At 33.8% G+C, this 21,720-nt stretch overlaps 1 pseudogene; it reads right to left on the bottom strand.

The window, feature by feature from the left end:
• Window positions 1-2,494: 2,494 nt before the first annotated feature.
• LOC131156981 (uncharacterized) lies at window positions 2,495-21,467 on the bottom strand (annotated as a pseudogene).
• Between the last annotated feature and the right edge of the window lie 253 nt (window positions 21,468-21,720).

Genomic DNA, 21,720 nt, shown 5'->3' with positions numbered 1-21,720 from the left:
TCTGCTATAAATGAAGCCAGTTGGTTATGGCATAGGCGCTGAGGACATGCTAGCATGGACTTGTTGTCTAAATTTATTAGAAAAGAATTAGTAAAAGGCTTGCCTAAAATGTCGTTTGTAAAAGATAAATTTTGTGATGCATGTCAAATGGGTAAGCAAACAAAATCTAGTTTCAAGAAAAATAAATTCATATCTACCACTAAACTACTTGAAATGCTTCATTTAGATTTGTTTGATCCTAATTCTGTGCAAATCCTTGGTGGTAAATCATATGCTTTTGTAATTGTAGATGACTTTTCTAAATTCACGTGGGTGATATTTCTTGCACATAAAAATGAATCATGTGAACAGTTTACCAAACTTTGTAGGAGAATTCAAAATGAAAAAGGATATAAGATAACTCATATAAGAAGTGACAAAGGCACAAAATTTAAAAATGAGGGCATAGAAAATTATTGTGACTTAGAGGGTATATCACATAACTTCTCTGCACCTAGGACACCTCAACAAAACGGTGTGGTAAAAAGAAAGAATATGTCACTACAAGAAATGGGTAAAACTATACTGAATGAACATAACTTACCTAAATATTTATGGGTTGAGGCCATAAATACTGTTTGTTATGTCATGAATAGGGTGTTGATTAGATCGTTAATAAATAAAACTCCTTATGAATTGTGGAATAACCATAAGCCTAATATTTCCTATTTTCATATGTTTGTTTGTAAATGTTTTGTGTTTAGAAATAATGAACACCTAGAGAAATTTGACTCTAAATCTGATGAAGGTATTTTCCTAGGTTATGCACTTAATAGTAAAGCATATAGAGTTTTCAATAAAAGAACACTAACTGTCATTGAATCTATTCATGTTGTGTTTGATGAATCTAATCCATTTTCTAAGAAAGATGATGAAGATGATATTAATATTAAAAAATGCTTAGATAAATTATCTATTGAAAATAATGCAAGTGAAAATTCAGAAGTAAATGATAAATCATCTGAAGATAATGAAAATGAAAATCAGGAGTTGCCTAGAGATCAGAAATTTATTAGAAACCATCCTATAAATCAAATTATAGGTGAACCATCCCGGGTGTAGCCACAAGATCCTCCTTGAGAAACCTAGTGAGTCATTCTGCTTTCTTATCCCAAGAAGAACCTAAAAAATATTAAAGATGTCATAGAAAATGAGTCTTGGGTGATATCCATGCAAGAAGAACTTAATCAATTTGAAAAAAGAAAAGTGTGGACCCTAATTCCTAGGCCTAGTGATCATACCATTATTGGAACTAAATGGGTATATAGAAACAAGAAAGATGAGAACGGGGTAGTAACCAAGAATAAATTTAGACTAGTGGCTCAAGGTTATAATCAACAGGAGGGGATTGACTTTAATGAAACATATGCTCTTATTGCTAGGTTAGAAGTCATTCGTATGCTACTTGCTTATATCGCTTTTAAAAATTTTAAATTGTTTCAAATGGATGTTAAAAGCGTTTTTCTAAATGGCTATATTAATGAAGAAGTATATGTAGAACAACTGCCCGATTTTGAAAATCATAAATATTCAGATCATGTTTACCGGTTATCTAAGGCCTTGTATTGATTGAAACAAGCTTCTAGAGTTTAGTTTGAGAGGCTTAGTGGTTTTCTATTAGAAAATAGGTTTATCCGTGGCAAAATTGACACTACACTTTTCATCAAATCCAATTTATGTGGACGATATCATTTTTGGAGCAACTAATGATGAGTTGTGTAATGAGTTTGCTAAGTGCATGCAAAGTGAATTTGAAATGAGCATGATGGGTGAACTTAGTTTCTTCTTAGGGCTACAAATTAAGCAAACTAAATATGGAACTTTCATATGTCAATCTACATATATCAGGGACTTGTTAAAGAAATTTAATATGGAAGATTGTAAAATTCTTGGTACACCTATGAATTCTTCCATTAAGCTTGATAAAGATGAACAAGGAATCCCTGTTGACGTGAAATTGTATCGTGGCATGATTGAGAGTCTCCCATACCTCACTGCTAGTAGGCTTGATATTATGTTTAGTGTGTGTATGTGTGCTAGGTTTCAAACTGCTCCTAAGGAACCCCATCTAAAAGCAATTAAAAGAATCCTTAGATATCTAGTCGGAACTGTAGAGTTAGATTTATGGTACCCTCAGCATGCTACTTTTGAGATTTTGAGTTATACTGATGCTGACTTTACCGGTAGTAAGGTTGATAGAAAAAGTACCAATAGCACTTGTTACTACTTAAGACAATCTCATGTTTCTTAGTTTTCAAAGAAACAGAACTCAATTGCCTTATCTACAACTGAAGTAGAATATATTACGGCAGAAAGTTGTTGTGATCAAACTTTTTATATGAAACAACTTATGGATTTTGGAAAATAGATATGTATTTTAAATATATATATATATATATATATAATTAATAAACTGATAGTTTTATAATATTTGAAAAAAATTAAGAGCACAACATAATTGAATAAAATAATTTATTAGAGAAAAAATTAATAAACCGTTTGCTCACGTTGTTGATACGAGTTGAGCACAAGTTCAACCCACAGCTGGCCCAAAACGCAAATAACAAATACCCCAAACTCTTTAACCTCCCCATAAAAGGTCAAATGTAAAATTTTGAAAATAGAAAGCTGCCTATCAAAATTTTCAATTGTGTTGACTGTATCTAAGACCTAAACTTCGTGTCTTAGTTACACCAAGCAGAGGCAAGCATCAAATTGCTTCGCCAAAAATAAAACAAAACTAAGCATCAAATGATCATTAAGCTCGGCCTTCCTAAGAACTCTTCCGCCGCAGTGATAATTTATAAATTTTTTTTCGTGAAAAAAGTATTCCTAATTTTACAGTAATCAAAATCGGTTGGTTTTCAACGACGCTTCCTACCGCTCCGTCGAAGGACTCTTCCCCTTCCCCTGTAGTTTCTAACACTTCCCACAAATTCATTGCCTTTCAGCCTCTTCGGTCTCGGAGGTTCCACTTCAACTTCCTCCTCTTTAGTCCCATCATCATCCTCCTCCTCAACCTCAACTTGGTTCCCCACCACGATTTTACGCTTGAGGAGTTCAACGACCCCTCCGAGAGCGGTGTCGGCGTCCTCGCTCTTCATGAGCTCCTCGGCCACCTCCGCGGGAGTGGCCTCCGCCGTGTCCAGAAGGCTTTCGATCTCTGGGAAGAGGGGGTGGCCATGGGTGCCCAGGTAATTGGAAGCCAAGACCTTGAACGCAGGAGGCGTGCAGTAGGACATGTGAATGTGGACGTCCATGCGACCCGGGCGCAGCAGGGCAGGGTCCAGCCGCTCCTTGTGATTGGTCGTGAATATAATGATTCGCTCCTCTCCGCAGCTTGACCATAGCCCATCAATGAAGTTCAGTATGCCCGATAGCGTCAACTGCGCCATTCACAAATTTGAACAGATTTACAAATTTTATTGAAAAATTACATATAACTTTAAATTTACGATTATGAATTCATTTTTGTTTAATGAGAAGTTTATGTATTTTTTAAGTAATTAATAATTAATCAATTAATCACTGCTCCCAGAGAAGGCGGAGACAAGTACATTAAACAACAGTACTGACCTTGGTGGAAGGTTTGGAATCATCCTCGGAGCCTCGATCCTGCATCTCCACGCTGCAATCGATGTCCTCGATCACGAGAATGGATCGATTCGTGGTGGAAATTAGTATCCTCCTCAGTTCTGAATCGCAGTAAACGCTTGTGAGCTCCAAATCGTAAATATCGAACTTCAAGTAATTGGCCATGGCTGCGATCAAGCTCGATTTGCCTGTGCCCGGAGGACCGAACAGCAGGTACCCCCTTTTCCATGCCTTTCCTACCCTTTTATAAAACTCCTTTCTTTCCAAAAACCTCTGCAAGTCCTCCATTATCATCTTCTTCAACTCCGGATCCATCGCCACCGTGTCAAAAGTCGCCGGATGCTCCAGATTTACCGACCCCCAAACCCCGCCGCCGCTGTCTTCGTCGTACACGGGGCAATCCCGAGTGTACAGCTTCACCGCCCTATCCCCGGCCAAAATGGCCTTCGATTGGAGCAGAACGAATGGCAAGTACGAGTCCATCACCTTGTTCCTAAATTTCTTGTCGAACCGGAGCTCGAAGAACCGCTTCTCGTCGGAATGCGACTTTTCCGATTCCGGGCACACGAGCTTCCAGATGAGCCGGGCGTTCTCGAACTCGTCGAGGATTTCCTCGCCTTTATCGACCGCAATGGTGGGTTTGTTCTGTCTCGGGATTTTGGAGACCTTGAACCGGCTGGTGGAGGGGGTAATCTTGGTGCGGAGATAGACGTCCGCTGCGTCAAAGATCTGGTTGCGGGTCATGCCGGAGAACTCGTCGACGACAACGGTGATGTCCTGGGACAGAGGCGTGAAGAGTTTGTGGAAGGCGGACGAAAGGTAGGACCGGAGGGGGCTGGGGACGAGATCGGCGGCCATGGACCGGATCAGCATGGACGACGCGGTGAGGGACGCGTACGCTGAGAAGAGCGACGTCGCCGTCGACTGCATTTCTGGCAGGGAAAACATGGTCGCTCTCGATCGATAGTCTCTATTACATTTCCTGAATTAAGCTCTGTGTGTACTTATAGTGAAGATTCGAAGCTTCCTTCGCAAGCAAGTTTGGTGCGGTAAACGGGCGATTTGACTGCATACGATCGCAGGGAATTGGTGAGGTGCTTGGCCGCCACGGTTCTGCCGAAAGTGCGTTTGCAGTAAGGAAAATTATTTTAAAATTATACTTATATCCCCTTAATCATTTTCAACTTGAGAATTTGCGCTATCCATTTTTATTTCTGTCTTTTTTTTCTTTTTTTTTTTATGGCTGGCTGATATGAATGTATTTGTTACATTATGAATTTTTTTTTTTTATTATTAATTTTCAGTTGTTGTGTTGAAAATTGACTGAAAATTAAAAATCAAATTCTATGAGAGCATGTGTTCATAATAATATAATATGTAGAATTTATTTTTGTGAATTAAATTGTTTTAATGCATTTTAATAGAAATTAAAATATATATGAAATTTAAAATATAATAATATAACCCAAAAATATATTAAAAGTAATTCAAAACATATTTCATCTCTCTTTAGAGCTCTAAAATAAATCCTATTATATATAACAATTTAGAGGACAAAAAATTTCAATTCACGGATTTTTTTTAACATTTTATTTTTGGGTCTAAACTATCTAACCTGTCTTTTCAACAAATATATATTCAGATATTATCTTTTTGACAAACCTTGGAGGAAGGGGTAGAGGAATTGTGAAAATTTTTTAGAACCTACATATTACACCCAAAGAATTTAAATTTCAAACCTCATGGAAGGTCTTTGAGATTATATTTTTTTAATTTCAAAGGAGGTCCATGACTTTTCGCGAAACCCCAAGAGAATTAGTTTTACCCATATATAATTTTATTATAATATTTTGTAATTTTTTTGCCTCCTAGTTCTCAGGATTTCCTTTCGATCTTCAATGAATTAGAAAATGGAGGAGGTGTTGTGATGACCCAAAAATATATATATATATATATATATATATATATATATATATGATTAAAGTACAATAATAATAAAATAATAAAAATAGTCATTAAGTTAATATCAATACAGAAGTGTTTTTCTGTAGGATCCTTGATTCCATGTTTGATGCCTAAGAAAGACCTTGTCTTAGCGAGTGTTCAGAGACCATTGCGGTTCAGTCGCTCCCTGGAGGTCGGTCTGGTCAAAATGGAATTTCATAAGATAAACATGATAGACACTGTTTATACACGTAAATAAGTATATATATATATAAAATAGTGTTTGACAGACATAATTTGTAGAAATACATAATAAGATGATAATAATATAGGTATCATATGTGGGGCCCACAAGACTATGTGGGGTCCACATGAGTCTCGGAGCCACAAGACACTGTTTATATACGTAAATAAGTACATAAAATAATGTTTTAACTGATATAATTTGAATAAATATATAATAAAATAATAATAATATAAGTATCTTATGCGGGGCCCACAAGACTGTGTGGGGCCCACATGAGTCCCGAAGCCGTATGGAGGTTTACACAAGTCTCAAAGCTATGTAGGATGCATAAAATCGTATAAGAGTTATTCGAGTTACGTAGGATCCATTCGAGTCTCGAAGTTGTGTGGGGCCCACAAGATCATGTGGGGTCCACATGAGTTTTCAAAATTTAAATTTAATTCTTGTTCAAAAATAAATAATAAAATAAATAAATACTAAAAGTAGTTTAAAATTAATAACAATGATAATAATAATGATAATAATGATTAGAAAAAAATAATAAAATAATAAAATAATTAATTAAGTAATTGATTAATTAATTATGTAAGTAATTAATTAAACAATTATTTAGTGGGAATGGTGGCAAGCACTCCCACATGGCCTCCATCCCTATCACATACTCAACCCATACCTTGCCCATTCTTTAATTTTTAAAAATTATAATTTCACCCATCTCCCCACACTTTTATAAATTTCATTTCTTTCCCAAAATTTTCCTATAAATAGGGAGCTCTCAACCTTCATTTTTCACAATACTTTTTCAAGGAAGAGAATGATTAGTGAGTGAAAGAAATTGTGGTGGAGAGAGAATTTTTAAATAAGTTCTCAATCACGCACTCTTTCCGATATCATTTCTTAAAGATAGTTATTGTGTTCGTAGCACACGGTAAAAGAAAAAGGTAAGTAAATTTTGATTATGTTAGTTTTTTTTTTTATTTAAAATTCATACCCGAGTTTATTTTATGAGTAAATTTCAATTATGTTAATTAGTTCCACAAAATTTTCATAAGTTTATTTTTACGCGTATTTAATTATACCAGTTCTATCTTTAATATACTTGCATCTATTTTAGGTTAAGAAATGTTCTAATCCCCTCGGGTAAATTTTCAGCATTTATTTCTATTCAAAAATAAAATTATATATTTTTAACACAAAAATTGTGTAGCATGAGTTTATTTTTATGTTACATTTTCTTTATGAAAATATGAGTAAAGATGAAATTTTCACGATATTATTTTAAATTGTATAAATTATAATAAGATGATTTTAAAACCCCTTATGGCAACGAAAGTTCAAAGTTACAGATGCTCGGTACCGCAGCTTAAAGTTTATACGGATCAGAGTGCACCCACGCTGTTTACAGAGTGGTTATTTATGTTAGTGGATTTCTCCTAAGTGCACACCTGGTTCCGGACCAGGACTTAATAAGGAAAATCTCACTTAAAGTTTACGTACGTTGATTTAGTTTGGTCGGCCAGCCAGCTAAGTCCAGTCTTCGGACTGCACAACTCAGTCATGGGGGTAAACATGACTTACGGCAAACAAGCCTAAGGGTGGTTTTTATAATATATATTTATACATATTTAATTACATGTACAAGTTACTGATGATTTGAAGGAAAAGTATAAGTTTACGTGAAAAGGATCATTCTGGTGCTTAAATAACGATATAAGGAAAACGTATAAGGAAAAGTATATGTATGTTCATCATTAAATATTTTTACAGTTTTAAAGTTAAAAGTTTAATTTAACAGTTATAAAATATGATTATTAAAATTTACTGTTGAAATTGATGACAAAAGTTTTAAGCAGAAATTTTTAAATTTATATTTATTCTAAAAGCAGTCTTGAAGTTATAGTATTAAATATTGTTTTACGAAATTCTTTAAAAACTCATTTTAGCCACACACTAATAATAATCTTATTTACTTACTGAGCGTCGTCTCACCCCAATCATATTTTATTTCAGATAACTCTGAAGGACATGTCAGAAATCAGGCTTAGCAAGCATGCGGGTGGGGATTAGAAAAATAAAGATTGATTAGAAATATTAGTATGGTTTCAGATATTTATGTTTGTGTAATTTTTCTTCTTTTGAAATAAATGATTGTAATATGGAATATTAGTGCTCTGGTTTAATAAAAATTGAGTTTATTTTGCTTCCGCTGTAAATGAGTAGTAAAAAGTTAATATCTCAGACCCCTCGGGGTCGGGGTGTTACATTTGGTATTAGAGATATAAGTTATAGGTTCTGTAGACTTTAAAGAAATAATTTTATCAGAGCATAGGATATAGGTTCTGTATAATCTAATATATAAATTTTATAAGAGCATATGTATAAAATATGATTTTGGTAGGATTAGGTAGTTTAGAATATTTATTTTAGTTTGTTATATTATTATACGTTAATAATAGATTTATGATTTTAAAATAACATTTGATCATTATTTAAGAATGGATGCTCAAGATAGTAGCATTGGAGGAAATGAGATTTACGTGAAGGCTCCCAAGGACAGGTAATAATTATAAATTCTCTAAGAAAAATAGTAGTATTATTGAAGACACGTTAATTAATTTAAATATGTTATTTATGTTTGTAGAAACACGTACCCATATTAATGATTTATAATTAATTGTCAAATGCATTAATAATTTTAAATTTTTTTTTATATAAATATAATAATAATATCTGAGATTTAATTATTTTCACTGTTGTTATTTTCACTAAATATATAAGAAATAACCCATTAGACCATACTGAATTTAGAAGTGCTACACATACAAATAGATATGAACAAACGGTCTATTATGAAATCTGAATTTACCCAAAATTTCTTTGCATGTATAAGTTGGATATGAATATGTATTTTTTTTTTTTACATCACATATTCAGTTATCAACAGAACATTCAAGTTTAATTTAGGAAAATATATTTTAGCAAGATCTTTAATTTTAATTTTGTATAAATTTATAAGGAATTAAATATAATTTAAATATTATATATATTTAAATTCAATATATATATAATCCCTTAACATGTGCAAGTTAAATATATCTATTTTTTTTTTCCATTACATATTCAATTTCCATCAGGTATCCAAGTTTAATTTAGGAGTACAAATTTTGATGAAACCTTTAATTTTGTATAAATTTATAAAAGTTAATACAACTTAAAATTTTCTAAATAAAAAAAAAATATATATATATATTTTAATGAAAGCAATATAAAAATTTACTAATTTCTTTCAAATAACTAACCAATGTCAAATCATTAATTGGCTAAGCATGCCCAACATATATTTGATCTAATAATAATAATAATAATAATAATACTAATGTTAATGGAATATATATATATATATATATAAAAGGGGTACTCTTGTAGTTATAAAAAAAAAAGAAAAAAGGGGGGGCCTCATGGGTGGAAATCATCGGCTATAGCTCACTTACCCCCGAAGCAAGGTCAGGGCATGAGACCACTTGGGCATAGTGGGGACTCGAACTCGCGATCACATGGATGCATGGCCGGTTCCTTACCACTAGGCCACCCACCCAAGTGGTGATCTAAGGATGAAATTAATTATAGTTAAAGCATTAATAAAGATGTAAAAACATAAAAAGAACCTAGAGTTTGCAAATTTTACAATACGTGTTACTAGCTCAATTTCCGCGACACATGTCGCTATCCCTCGATTTGTGCAAAACGCGTTGCTCAATATCTGTGACACGCGTCGCTCTCTCTCGATTCTCGTGACACACATTGTTCTCCCTCGATTTGTGCAAAACGCGTTAATCGATATCTGTGACACGCGTCACCCCCTCTCGGTTCTCACGACACACATCGTTATCCCTTGATTTGTGCAAAATGCGTTGATTAATATCCATGACACGCGTCGCCCTCTCTTGATTCTCGTGACACATATCATTCTCTCTCGATTTGTGCAAAACGCGTTGCTCGATATCCTTGACACACGTCGCTCTCTCTCGATTTCCACAACACGCGGCCATTCCCTTATAAAAAGGGTACGCCCTCCTCGAACTCTAAGCATCACAGTTTTCTATCATCTTGAATAATCACATTTCGGTTTGTAGTGATTAGGTCTTCCCAAATTGTCTTTTAGTTGTCTCATTACTCGAAAATGTTGTCAAATCACCCAACTCCCCAAGTTGCTGAGAGCAGCACTAGATCGTCGATTCAAAGATAGAAACCCAGTAAGGCACAGCTGGAGATTTTAGAGGAGGCCTTCCACAACAGTCAAGGGGAACTCCCTTCAGTGGAGCAGACTATCTTGCTTGTAGCACAACTCCGACGGTATGATCCAATAAAGCCGAAAAATATACGCTTTTGGTTTGAGAACCGTAGGCGTAGGCGGGGATCAGTTAGAGAAGCCACTATCTCAACTATTGCCCCAACAATTCTCCATATTACCTCCTCCGCCACTACCGATCCGAGCAGTGCCCCTGCCATTCTTCCAACCCTCTTCCCTATCGAGAATATTCCGACTGTGAAACTTACAACTAATATCTCACCAATGAGCCATATCCCTTACAATGGCAATATCGCAGTCACCACACTAAGGGTTTCGAATAATGCTGGCCTACTTCACCATTTCAAGGAAACCCGATTCGCAATGAGACTCATATATGGGCCACCAATAACTCGGGAAGAGAGCAGCTCTTCCTCCTTCGCTGAACAAATGGGCGTCCTCTCCCTTTTTCCGACCCTAGCCGGCGACATTATAAGAGGTCAATTCTGCCAAGAAAGAACCCAAGCGATTAGCAGTGACACCGCTAGTACTGCGATAGATGTTGACGTTGATCTAAGGCTCTAAAGGCCAGATCTCGTATATTTTTTATTTATTTATAGGACATGTATAATATATATACATATATATAATTATCCTTTTCCACATCTTCTGAATTTCTTTTCCATTTCAACCACTATTAGACCGACGATTCACACTTCAATTCCCAAAATAAAATACTTCGTCAAATTGACCCTCAATCTATTCTAAGACTTAATTAAATCATTAATCAATTTACTCTTTCTAATAGCGCAAACCAATTATACAGTACTCATTTTAAATTAGCAAATTTCGAGGACGAAATTTTTATAAGGAGGGGTGATTGTGATGACCCAAAAAAAATATATATATATATATATATATATATATATGATTAAAGTACAATAATAATAAAATAATAAAAATAGTCATTAAGTTAATATCAATACAGAAGTGTTTTTCTGTAGGATCCTTGATTCCATGTTTGATGCCTAAGAAAGACCTTGTCTTAGCGAGTGCTCAGAGACCATTGCGGTTCAGTCGCTCCCTGTAGGTCGGTCTGGTCAAAATGGAATTTCATAAGATAAACATGATAGACACTGTTTATACACGTAAATAAGTATATATATATATAAAATAGTGTTTGACAGACATAATTTGTAGAAATACATAATAAGATGATAATAATATAGGTATCATATGTGGGGCCCACAAGACTATGTGGGGTCCACATGAGTCTCGGAGCCACAAGACACTGTTTATATACGTAAATAAGTACATAAAATAATGTTTTAACTGATATAATTTGAAGAAATATATAATAAAATAATAATAATATAAGTATCTTATGCGGGGCCCACAAGACTGTGTGGGGCCCACATGAGTCCCGAAGCCGTATGGAGGTTTACACAAGTCTCAAAGCTATGTAGGATGCATAAAATCGTATAAGAGTTATTCGAGTTACGTAGGATCCATTCGAGTCTCGAAGTTGTGTGAGGCCCACAAGATCATGTGGGGTCCACATGAGTTTTCAAAATTTAAATTTAATTCTTGTTCAAAAATAAATAATAAAATAAATAAATACTAAAAGTAGTTTAAAATTAATAACAATGATAATAATAATGATAATAATGATTAGAAAAAAATAATAAAATAATAAAATAATTAATTAAGTAATTGATTAATTAATTATGTAAGTAATTAATTAAACAATTATTTAGTGGGAATGGTGGCAAGCACTCCCACATGGCCTCCATCCCTATCACATACTCAACCCATACCTTGCCCATTCTTTAATTTTTAAAAATTATAATTTCACCCATCTCCCCACACTTTTATAAATTTCATTTCTTCCCCAAAATTTTCCTATAAATAGGGAGCTCTCAACCTTCATTTTTCACAATAATTTTCCAAGGAAGAGAAGGATTAGTGAGTGAAAGAAATTGTGGTGGAGAGAGAATTTTTAAATAAGTTCTCAATCACCCACTCTTTCCGATATCATTTCTTAAAGATAGTTATTGTGTTCGTAGCACACTGTAAAAGAAAAAGGTAAGTAAATTTTGATTATGTTAGTTTTTTTTTAATTTAAAATTCATACCCGAGTTTATTTTATGAGTAAATTTCAATTATGTTAATTAGTTCCACAAAATTTCCATGAGTTTATTTTTACGCGTATTTAATTATACCAGTTCTATCTTTAATATACTTGCATCTATTTTAGGTTAAGAAATGTTCTAATCCCCTCGGGTAAATTTTCAGCATTTATTTCTATTCAAAAATAAAATTATATATTTTTAACACAAAAATTGTGTAGCATGAGTTTATTTTTATGTTTCATTTTCTTTATGAAAATATGAGTAAAGATGAAATTTTCACGATATTATTTTAAATTGTATAAATTATAATAAGATGATTTTAAAACCCCTTATGGCAACGAAAGTTCAAAGTTACAGATGCTCGGTACCACAGCTTAAAGTTTATACGGATCAGAGTGCACCCACGCTGTTTACAGAGTGGTTATTTATGTTAGTGGATTTCTCCTGAGTGCACACCTGGTTCCGGACCAGGACTTAATAAGGAAAATCTCACTTAAAGTTTACGTACGTTGATTTAGTTTGGTCGGCCATCCAGCTAAGTCCAGTCTTCGGACCGCACAACCCAGTCATGGGGGTAAACATGACTTACGGCAAACAGGTCTAAGGGTGGTTTTTATAATATATGTTTATACATATTTAATTACGTGTACAAGTTACTGATGATTTGAAGGAAAAGTATAAGTTTACGTGAAAAGGATCATTCTGGTGCTTAAATGACGATCTAAGGAAAACGTATAAGGAAAAGTATATGTATGTTCATCATTAAATATTTTTACAGTTTTAAAGTTAAAAGTTTAATTTAGCAGTTATAAAATATGATTATAAAAATTTACTGTTGAAATTGATGACAAAAGTTTTATGCAGAAATTTTTAAATTTATATTTATTCTAAAAGCAGTCTTGAAGTTATAGTATTAAATATTGTTTTACGAAATTCTTTAAAAGCTCATTTTAACCACACACTAATAATAATCTTATTTACTTACTGAGCGTCGTCTCATCCCAATCATATTTTATTTCAGATAACTCTGAAGGACATGTCAGAAATCAGGCTTAGCAAGCATGCAGGTGGGGATTAGAAAAATAAAGATTGATTAGAAATATTAGTATGGTTTCAGATATTTATGTTTGTGTAATTTTTCTTCTTTTGAAATAAATGATTGTAATATGGAATATTAGTACTCTGGTTTAATAAAAATTGAGTTTATTTTGCTTCCGCTGTAAATGAGTAGTAAAAAGTTAATATCTCAGACCCCTCGGGATCGGGGTGTTACAGGTGTAGTTGGTGGATTTTAACTTGTTAACTCCAATGTTTCATTAACTTGATTTTAATGATAACAAACTATTTTGTACTAATGACTTTATGTTTAACTTGTTCTTTTTAACAAAAGTTCAAGTCATTAGAGTTGAATAACTAAGAAAAGATTTGAAGACTTTATTTGTTCCATTTGTATCATTTTCTCTTGAATTGTATTGAGTTATAACTTGTATATCTTTAAGAATATGAAGGTCATGACACAAAAAAGAAAAAAAAAAATTACTTGGAAAAGTAAACAAAATTAAGCTATTGTTTTAAGCTGCCTTGCCATCATTTGTATATTCTTTGAGAGTTGTATTAATTGAACTTCAAATTATAAATCAATCCTTGTGAGGATAATTTCTTTCTTAAGTAATTGTTGTAATTGATTGCCTTGATTTGGTACAACACAAGGGGTATAATTCGTGACTTCGCCACTATTAAAGTAAGGGGAGTAGTGGAAACTTATATATATATATATATAAAGAGTAAACCAAGTGTTGATTCTGTGAGTCCAATCTTATTTTGATAATGACAAATCACTTGGTATTTGATCTGTGCATTGAGATTGTGAACAGAAACAATATTTAGCATGCACGAAAGGTTAGGAAGTCTGGAAGTCATGAGAATTAAAGAATATACAACCTGACACAATCCATGAAATTAAAAGAGTAAAAGAGTGAAAATGCAAGCGTCAAGTTCAAGATCGTCATGAGAATGAGTATTTAGAATTGATTGTTTTTGCATATTTTATATGATATAGTTAGAAGCTTAAAATATGCCTTACACATGTATCTCATGAAAATCTTCTAGGGTTAAACATGGACTTAGAGACCTTATTTTGAACCCCGGAAAATGTTTTATAAGGGATCAAAGCAAGAAAGCAAAATTAATTAATTTTGAAATTGAAAATAAAAATTCTGAAGTTGGTCTACCTAGACGACTGAGGTGTACCCTCAGAAGTTTGAAGATGTAACCTCAGACGACTGAAGTTTTACTTTAGACGCCTGAAAAATTTCCTCAAAAGACTAAAGAATTAGTTCAGTTATTTAAAGATTTATTTATTGAAACACAGAATAGGCAAAACACCTTCAGACGTTTGAACCCTCAATTTAGTCATTTGAGCTAGGACTTCAGAAGATTGAACCTACAATTTAGTCATCTGACCCTGTATCTAAACTATAAATTTTAGTGCTTTAAGGAACATCAGACGTCTGAACCCGAACGCTCAATCATCTAAACCTACAAAAACTTTAAAAATTTGAACTTTAGTGAGAAAACAGGCGAGTTATTCACTTAATCAAATTTATCCAATGGTCAAGATTTAACCTAAGCCCGAGATTTCTTATAAAAACAACCTTTAAACCCTAGTGCCTCACTTTTGACATATGATTAGAAGCCTTGAATGTATACACAACTCTGGAAAGCATTAAACACATTGTTAAACTCTTGCCAGCGATTTCAAAGCATTTACATCATATCTACGCATGGGCTACGTTGATTTTCAAAAGGTGTTCCAGCGAATATTGTGCAAACAACTTGGGTATTGAGGTTTGGCGATCAAGCTAATTATTTGCTTATTCTCAAAGACTTTTTCATCTCACAAACTTATTATTGAATATTCATTTTGAGAGATTGATCTTGAGTTATTAATTATATATACATTTTGTGAAAGATTACTACTTGAGAAAAGTTTTTGTTTAAGACTAAAAACTTGAAGAAAGTTTTAAATATATCTTCATTCAAAGATTATTTGATTAGTGTCAGAATTATTTGATTGCAAATACTAAGAGCTTCTAAATACATATTCTTGAGGAATATTATTTTTGAAACATAGTGTTTAAATTTTCGCAATATTCAAAGTTGTATATTTATTCAAAGATTCAACTTTACAAATTATTGATAGCAAGAATATAGATATGCGCATTATTCAAGATTATTTTTTAAAGGATCTTATTTTCTAATCTTGCAGAAAGTATTCTGAAATCGAACCATATGTTTCTCCAAAGCATTTATTTATAAAATCATTTTTGAGAGACATTAATTTAAAGGGTAGATTTGTGAAGCATATCATTCATATAACGATTACATCGCTACATACATACTGAGTTTCAAGTTTTATCATATGGATATGTGTTAGGAATTTCAATTGTACTCATTAGTTTTGTGTAGAAGCATATGAGCTTTTGTAGAAATTGTATTTCTATATTGTAATCACCGTTCGGGTTGTGAACCGGGTTTGAGGAGAAAACTGTATCTCTTGTAAGCAGCGGAGTAGGAGGAAATTGTGTCTCTTATAAGTAGCGGATTATAAGGGAAGTTCCATCCCGGTTAAATTAGCAGTGATTTAGTGGAATCTTTGAGTGGGTTGCTCAAGGCGAGGATGTAGGTTGGGTCGGCTGAACCTCGTAAAATCGTGTTTGCCTTCTCTCTTCCCTTAACTTTTTAATTTTCACTTGCATTTCATTATCAGTTTTTGCATGTTTGTATGTTAATTAATATTACATGCACTTGATAATTAATTGGATATAATTGAATTTATAGAGATAATAATTTGAATCTTAGCATAGTCATTGCAAGATTCCAAAAGCTCATTGTGTTTTATTGCATAAATCCTTTTGAGTATAAACCCTAAGTTCTCCTGCATTTTCTTTGAAAAATATTTTTGGTGAAATAGTTATTAGAGTTTAAATCTTTGAGGTATTTATCATATACATCTCACTCAAAAATTAAGAAAATTATTTTTGTGAAAACCTCACATACTCACTTGAACTTACTTCATATCATATGTGAGTCCATTTGTGCTTATTGTTGTACATTATCTGCATGTTGTAGAAGCATTGTATTTGTACACAAATATTTGATTATTGTTGTATTCCTGATGTGTACCCGGAAGAGGATTGCACTGGCTTGTAACGTGCACTGGATGGTTCATACTCGGTTAGGAGAACTAGGAGCACCTTTCTAAGGTGTGGTTGTAAAGGTTGGGGCAGCCCTGTAATGTGATCTGGGGTACTCCCTTGTCCAGTAAGGAGATGGTGTTGTATCAGTGACGCTTCACCCATTAAGCGAACACATAGTGGAATCTTCTTACTTATGAGCTTGAGGCGGGGATGTAGGTAGTGTTGGTCGAACCTCGATAACAATAACTGTGTCACTCTCCTCCCTACGATTTTTACTTTTGGCATTTGTATGTTTATATTTATTTTTTTCTGAATGGTATATATGGTATAAGTATTTGCATACTCGTTTATTTGAGTGAATTGGTAACTGCTTAGAAAAACCTTAGGTTGTGCAATACTGTTTGTGATTTGAATATAACCTAGGAAAAGTTTTTTAAATTTTCAATTCACCCTCCCTCTTAGGAATACACTATTCCTCACACTCTTCGTGTAAAATATGAGTGTTAAATAGATAAAGAATACATAAATTTATATTTATTGGTTAACCTTTGATCTAACCAATTCACCAATATATTTAAATTTTGACCAAGTTGCTATTTTATTAAATATGAATTCAATTAAACTCAGAAAATGAGTGACAATTCGACCAACCGGTTGATACAAGTCGATTTTTAAAGTATATTTTAATTTTAAAAATATATTTCGTCATTTAATTTGCATGTAAATTGTATATAACAATTTTCGGAACAATAAATTTATTTGATTATTTTTTGAAATTATTAAATTATTTACTTTGCATATATTTTAATTTTTTTAAAAAAATTAATTTAATTATATTTTCATACTTATGTCAACTTGTTGACCTGAACCAATTGAGTGGTTCACTCAAGAACTAGGTGTCCAACTTATTTATGAGTTCAAGTTCCAAATCATATTGTACTTAACTGAATAATTATTTTGATTTTATTTATTAAATTAATGTCATTCTTAAGCTATCTAATCATAAATAAAATAATATGACAAAATTATCATTTCGTTTATTTTTCCACATATACTTAACGGTTGAAGTGCCATTTTCAAAAAATTTAGGAGCTATCCAAAAAAATATTATCTTTATTTTTTAAAGTAAAATGGATAAAGGGGCTGACTCACATATAAATATGTAAGATCATGAATCATATTACATATATATAAATGGGTCACTCATTAGAGACTTGACCCACTTTTTAAAAAGATATTTTAAAAAGGAACTCATCAAGGGAGTTTCTTTTTATATTCTTTAAAAAGTGTTTAGCTTGCAGGGATCCCAAAATTATATTTGCAGCGCTCACCCAAACTCTAAATTCAATAACCCTAATTTTATAAAATCAATTTTAAATAAAATACTATTTTAACATTTTTTAAGCTCATAAATTCCTAATAAACATTTAAACTTTCAAATATAACCAATTTACTTAATTTTTCAAATCTCACTTTCGCTTTGAAGTGGTGCCTAAGATGTCAAAATTGAAATTTTACTTCGACCAAAACAATTACGATCGAGACTAGAACCTCGTGATGGTGCTCGATCGTCGATTTAGTTGAAAATCTAAGAAGAAATTAAGAAAAGAGAGGGAATACCTTTTCCCAGGAGTGATGCCTATGTCGCTTCTATGACAAATTCACTCTGATAGAAATGTCAGTGATGGAGATAGGAACCCAACGATATCTTTGCTTTTTCGATCGGCCAAATATTGGCTGAAAAAATAAGAGAGTGGAAGAGGAGAGAGAGAGAGAGAGAGAGAGAGACGTTCTCTGCTTATTTCCTGAAAAAGATTTCTTCCTCAGGAAGATTTGGTGTGGGTATATATCACTTAATCTAAAATTTTTAAATACTTTAATTAAATAATTAATTTAATTTAATTTATTATTTTTAATTTAATTAGTTGATAAATTTTTTAATTCTTTTAATTAATTTTTTATTTTGATTTTTTTTAATCACTACATCCTCATATAATAATTATTTTTGGGGCATTACATTCTCCATTTCTTATAAAAATTTCATTTTCAAAATTTATTAAATACAACTCCAAGTAAAATTCTTCGTTAATTTAACAAGTTTTGAGTTAATCTTTTAAATAATTCTATTAAAATTGGTAACTAATATAAATTAATGGATTATATATTCTGTTATAATACATCTTAGTTTAGCACCAATACTACACAACTTTAATTTTCATCTCCAATCTTCTAAAGATCTAATCCCATCATAGAAAAAGAAGTCCGGTGTAAAGGGAAAGATTAGCTTTAATTCAAAAAGAAGTCTGGTGTAAAGGGAAAAATTAGCTTTAATTGTTTGATAAAAAAATTGTGAGATGTCTAAAAGTATTTAAAATAATTAAAATGGATATGTATTTTTTTAAAAATATAATTAATGTTTTATAATATTTGAAAAAAATTAAGAACACAACGTAATTGAACAATTTATTAGAGAAAAATTTAACTTTTAACATTTAAAAATTTTAAATTTATAACTCTTAAATTTCATCAGCAGAAACAAAATTTGAAATCCCAAAATTCATACTACTGTTTATTTGATTTGTCTCTACTGTTGGCAAAAATTTCAGCCATTTCCACAAACATATTTTGATTGGGGCGACTGTTTGACTGTTCCCAAAACTGTAAGTTGGTTGTTTATTTTTTAGTATAAAGAAGAAGCAAGCTTAGCACCAAATGGCAACTGTACAAGTGAAGCATTTTTTGTACGTACTTCAAATCAGTTACACCAAGCAGAAGCAGGCATCAAATTGCTCCGCCAAAAACTCTTCCGCCGCAGTGATAATTTATAATTTTTCTTTTTGTGAAAAAAGTATTCCTAATTTTACAGTTATCAAAGTCAGTTCGTTTTCAACGACGCGTCCTACGGCTCCGTCGAAGGACTCTTCCCCTTCCCCTTCCCCTTCCCCTTCCCCTTCCCCTGTAGTTTCTAACACTTCTTACAAATTCATTGGTTTTCAGCCTCTTCGGTCTCGGAGGTTCCACTTCAACTTCCTCCTCTTTAGTCCCATCATCATCCTCCTCCTCAACCTCAACTTGGTTCCCCACCACGATTTTACGCTTGAGGAGTTCAACGATCCCTCCGAGAGCGGTGTCGGCGTCCTCGCTCTTCATGAGCTCCTCGGCCACCTCCGCGGGAGTGGCCTCCGCCGTGTCCAGAAGGCTTTCGATCTCTGGGAAGAGGGGGTGGCCATGGGTGCCCAGGTAATTGGAAGCCAAGACCTTGAACGCAGGAGGCGTGCAGTAGGACATGTGAATGTGGACGTCCATGCGACCCGGGCGCAGCAGGGCAGGGTCCAGCCGCTCCTTGTGATTGGTCGTGAATATAATGATTCGCTCCTCTCCGCAGCTTGACCATAGCCCATCAATGAAGTTCAGTATGCCCGATAGCGTCAACTGCGCCATTCATGTGAAGAATCCAATTACAAATTTGAACAGATTCACAAATTTTATTGAAAAATTATATATAACTTTAAATTTAGGATTATGAATTCATGTTTAATTAGAAGTTCATGTATTTTTTAAGTAATTAATCAATTAATCACTGCTCCCAGAGAAGGCGGAGACAAGTAAATTAAACAACAGTACTGACCTTGGTGATGGAAGGTTTGGAATCATCCTCGGAGCCTCGATCCTGCATCTCCAAGCTGCAATCGATGTCCTCGATCACGAGAATGGATCGATTCGTGGTGGAAGTTAGTATCCTCCTCAGTTCTGAATCGCAGTAAACGCTTGTGAGCTCCAAATCGTAAATATCGAACTTCAAGTAATTGGCCATGGCTGCGATCAAGCTCGATTTGCCTGTGCCCGGAGGACCGAACAGCAGGTACCCCCTTTTCCATGCCTTTCCTACCCTTTTATAAAACTCCTTTCTTTCCAAAAACCTCTGCAAATCCTCCATTATCATCTTCTTCAACTCCGAATCCATCGCCACCGTGTCAAAAGTCGCCGGATGCTCCAGATTTACCGATCCCCAAACCCCGCCGCCGCTGTCTTCGTCGTACACGGCGCAGTCCCGAGTGTACAGCTTCAGCGCCCTATCCCCGTCCGAAATGGCCTTCGATTGGAGCAGAACGAATGGCAAGTACGAGTCCATCACCATGTTCCTAAATTTCTTGTTGAACCGGAGCTCGAAGAACCGCTTCTCGTCGGAATGCGGCTTTTCCGATTTCGTGCACACGAGCATCCAGATGAGCCGGACGTTCTCGAACTCGTCGAGGGTTTCCTCGCCTTTATCGATCGCAATGGTGGGTTTGTTCTGTCTCGGGATTTTGGAGACCTTGAACCGGCTGGCGGAGGGGGTAATCTTGGTGCGGAGATAGACGTCGGCTGCGTCGAAGATCTGGTTGCGGGTCATGCCGGAGAACTCGTCGACGACAACGGTGATGTCCTGGGACAGAGGCGTGAAGAGTTTGTCGAAGGCGGACAAAAGGTAGGACCGGAGTGGGTAGGGGATGAGATCGGCGGCCATGGACCGGACCAGCATGGACGACGCGGCGAGGGACGCGTACGCTGAGAAGAGCGACGTCGCCGTCGACTGCAGTTCTGGCAGGGAAAGCATGGTCGCTCTCGATCGATAGTCTCTATTATATTTCCTGAATTAAGCTGTGTCTGTACTTATTATAGTTGGGCGTTGTTGATGATTCGAAGCTTCCTTCGCAAGTAAATTTGGTGTGGTAAGCGGGCCATTTGATTGCATACGATCGCAGGGAATAGGTGCGGTGCTTGGCCCCCAAGGTTCTGCCGAAAGTGCGTTCGTAGAGAGGAAAATTATTTCAAAATTACACTTATATCCCCTTAATCATTTTCAACTTGAATATTTGCGCTATCCATTTTTATTTCTGTCTTTTTTTTTTTTTTTTAATGACTGGCTGATATGAATGTATTTGTTACATTATGACTTTTTATTATTATTATTATTATTAAATTTCAGTTGTTGTGTTGAAAATTAAAATTAAAATTGTATGAGGGCCTGTGTTCATAATAATATAATATGTAGAATTTATTTTTTTGAATTAAATTGTTTTAATGCATTTTAATTGAAATTAAAATAAATATATGAAATTTAAAATATAATAATATAACCCAAAAATATATTAAAAGTAATTCAAAACATATTTCATCTGCTCCAAAATAAATCCTATTATATATAACAATTTAGAGGACAAAAAATGGTGAACTTTAATGAGTTTTGGCAAAAATATATACTTGCTCTGATTAATAAAAAATTCTATGAATGTC

Source organism: Malania oleifera, chromosome 1, assembly GCF_029873635.1.
Source record: "Malania oleifera isolate guangnan ecotype guangnan chromosome 1, ASM2987363v1, whole genome shotgun sequence".
In the NCBI taxonomy this organism is placed as follows: Eukaryota; Viridiplantae; Streptophyta; class Magnoliopsida; order Santalales; family Ximeniaceae; genus Malania; species Malania oleifera.
Note: the sequence above shows the minus strand (reverse complement) of the source record. Positions and strands in the feature narration are given on the sequence as shown.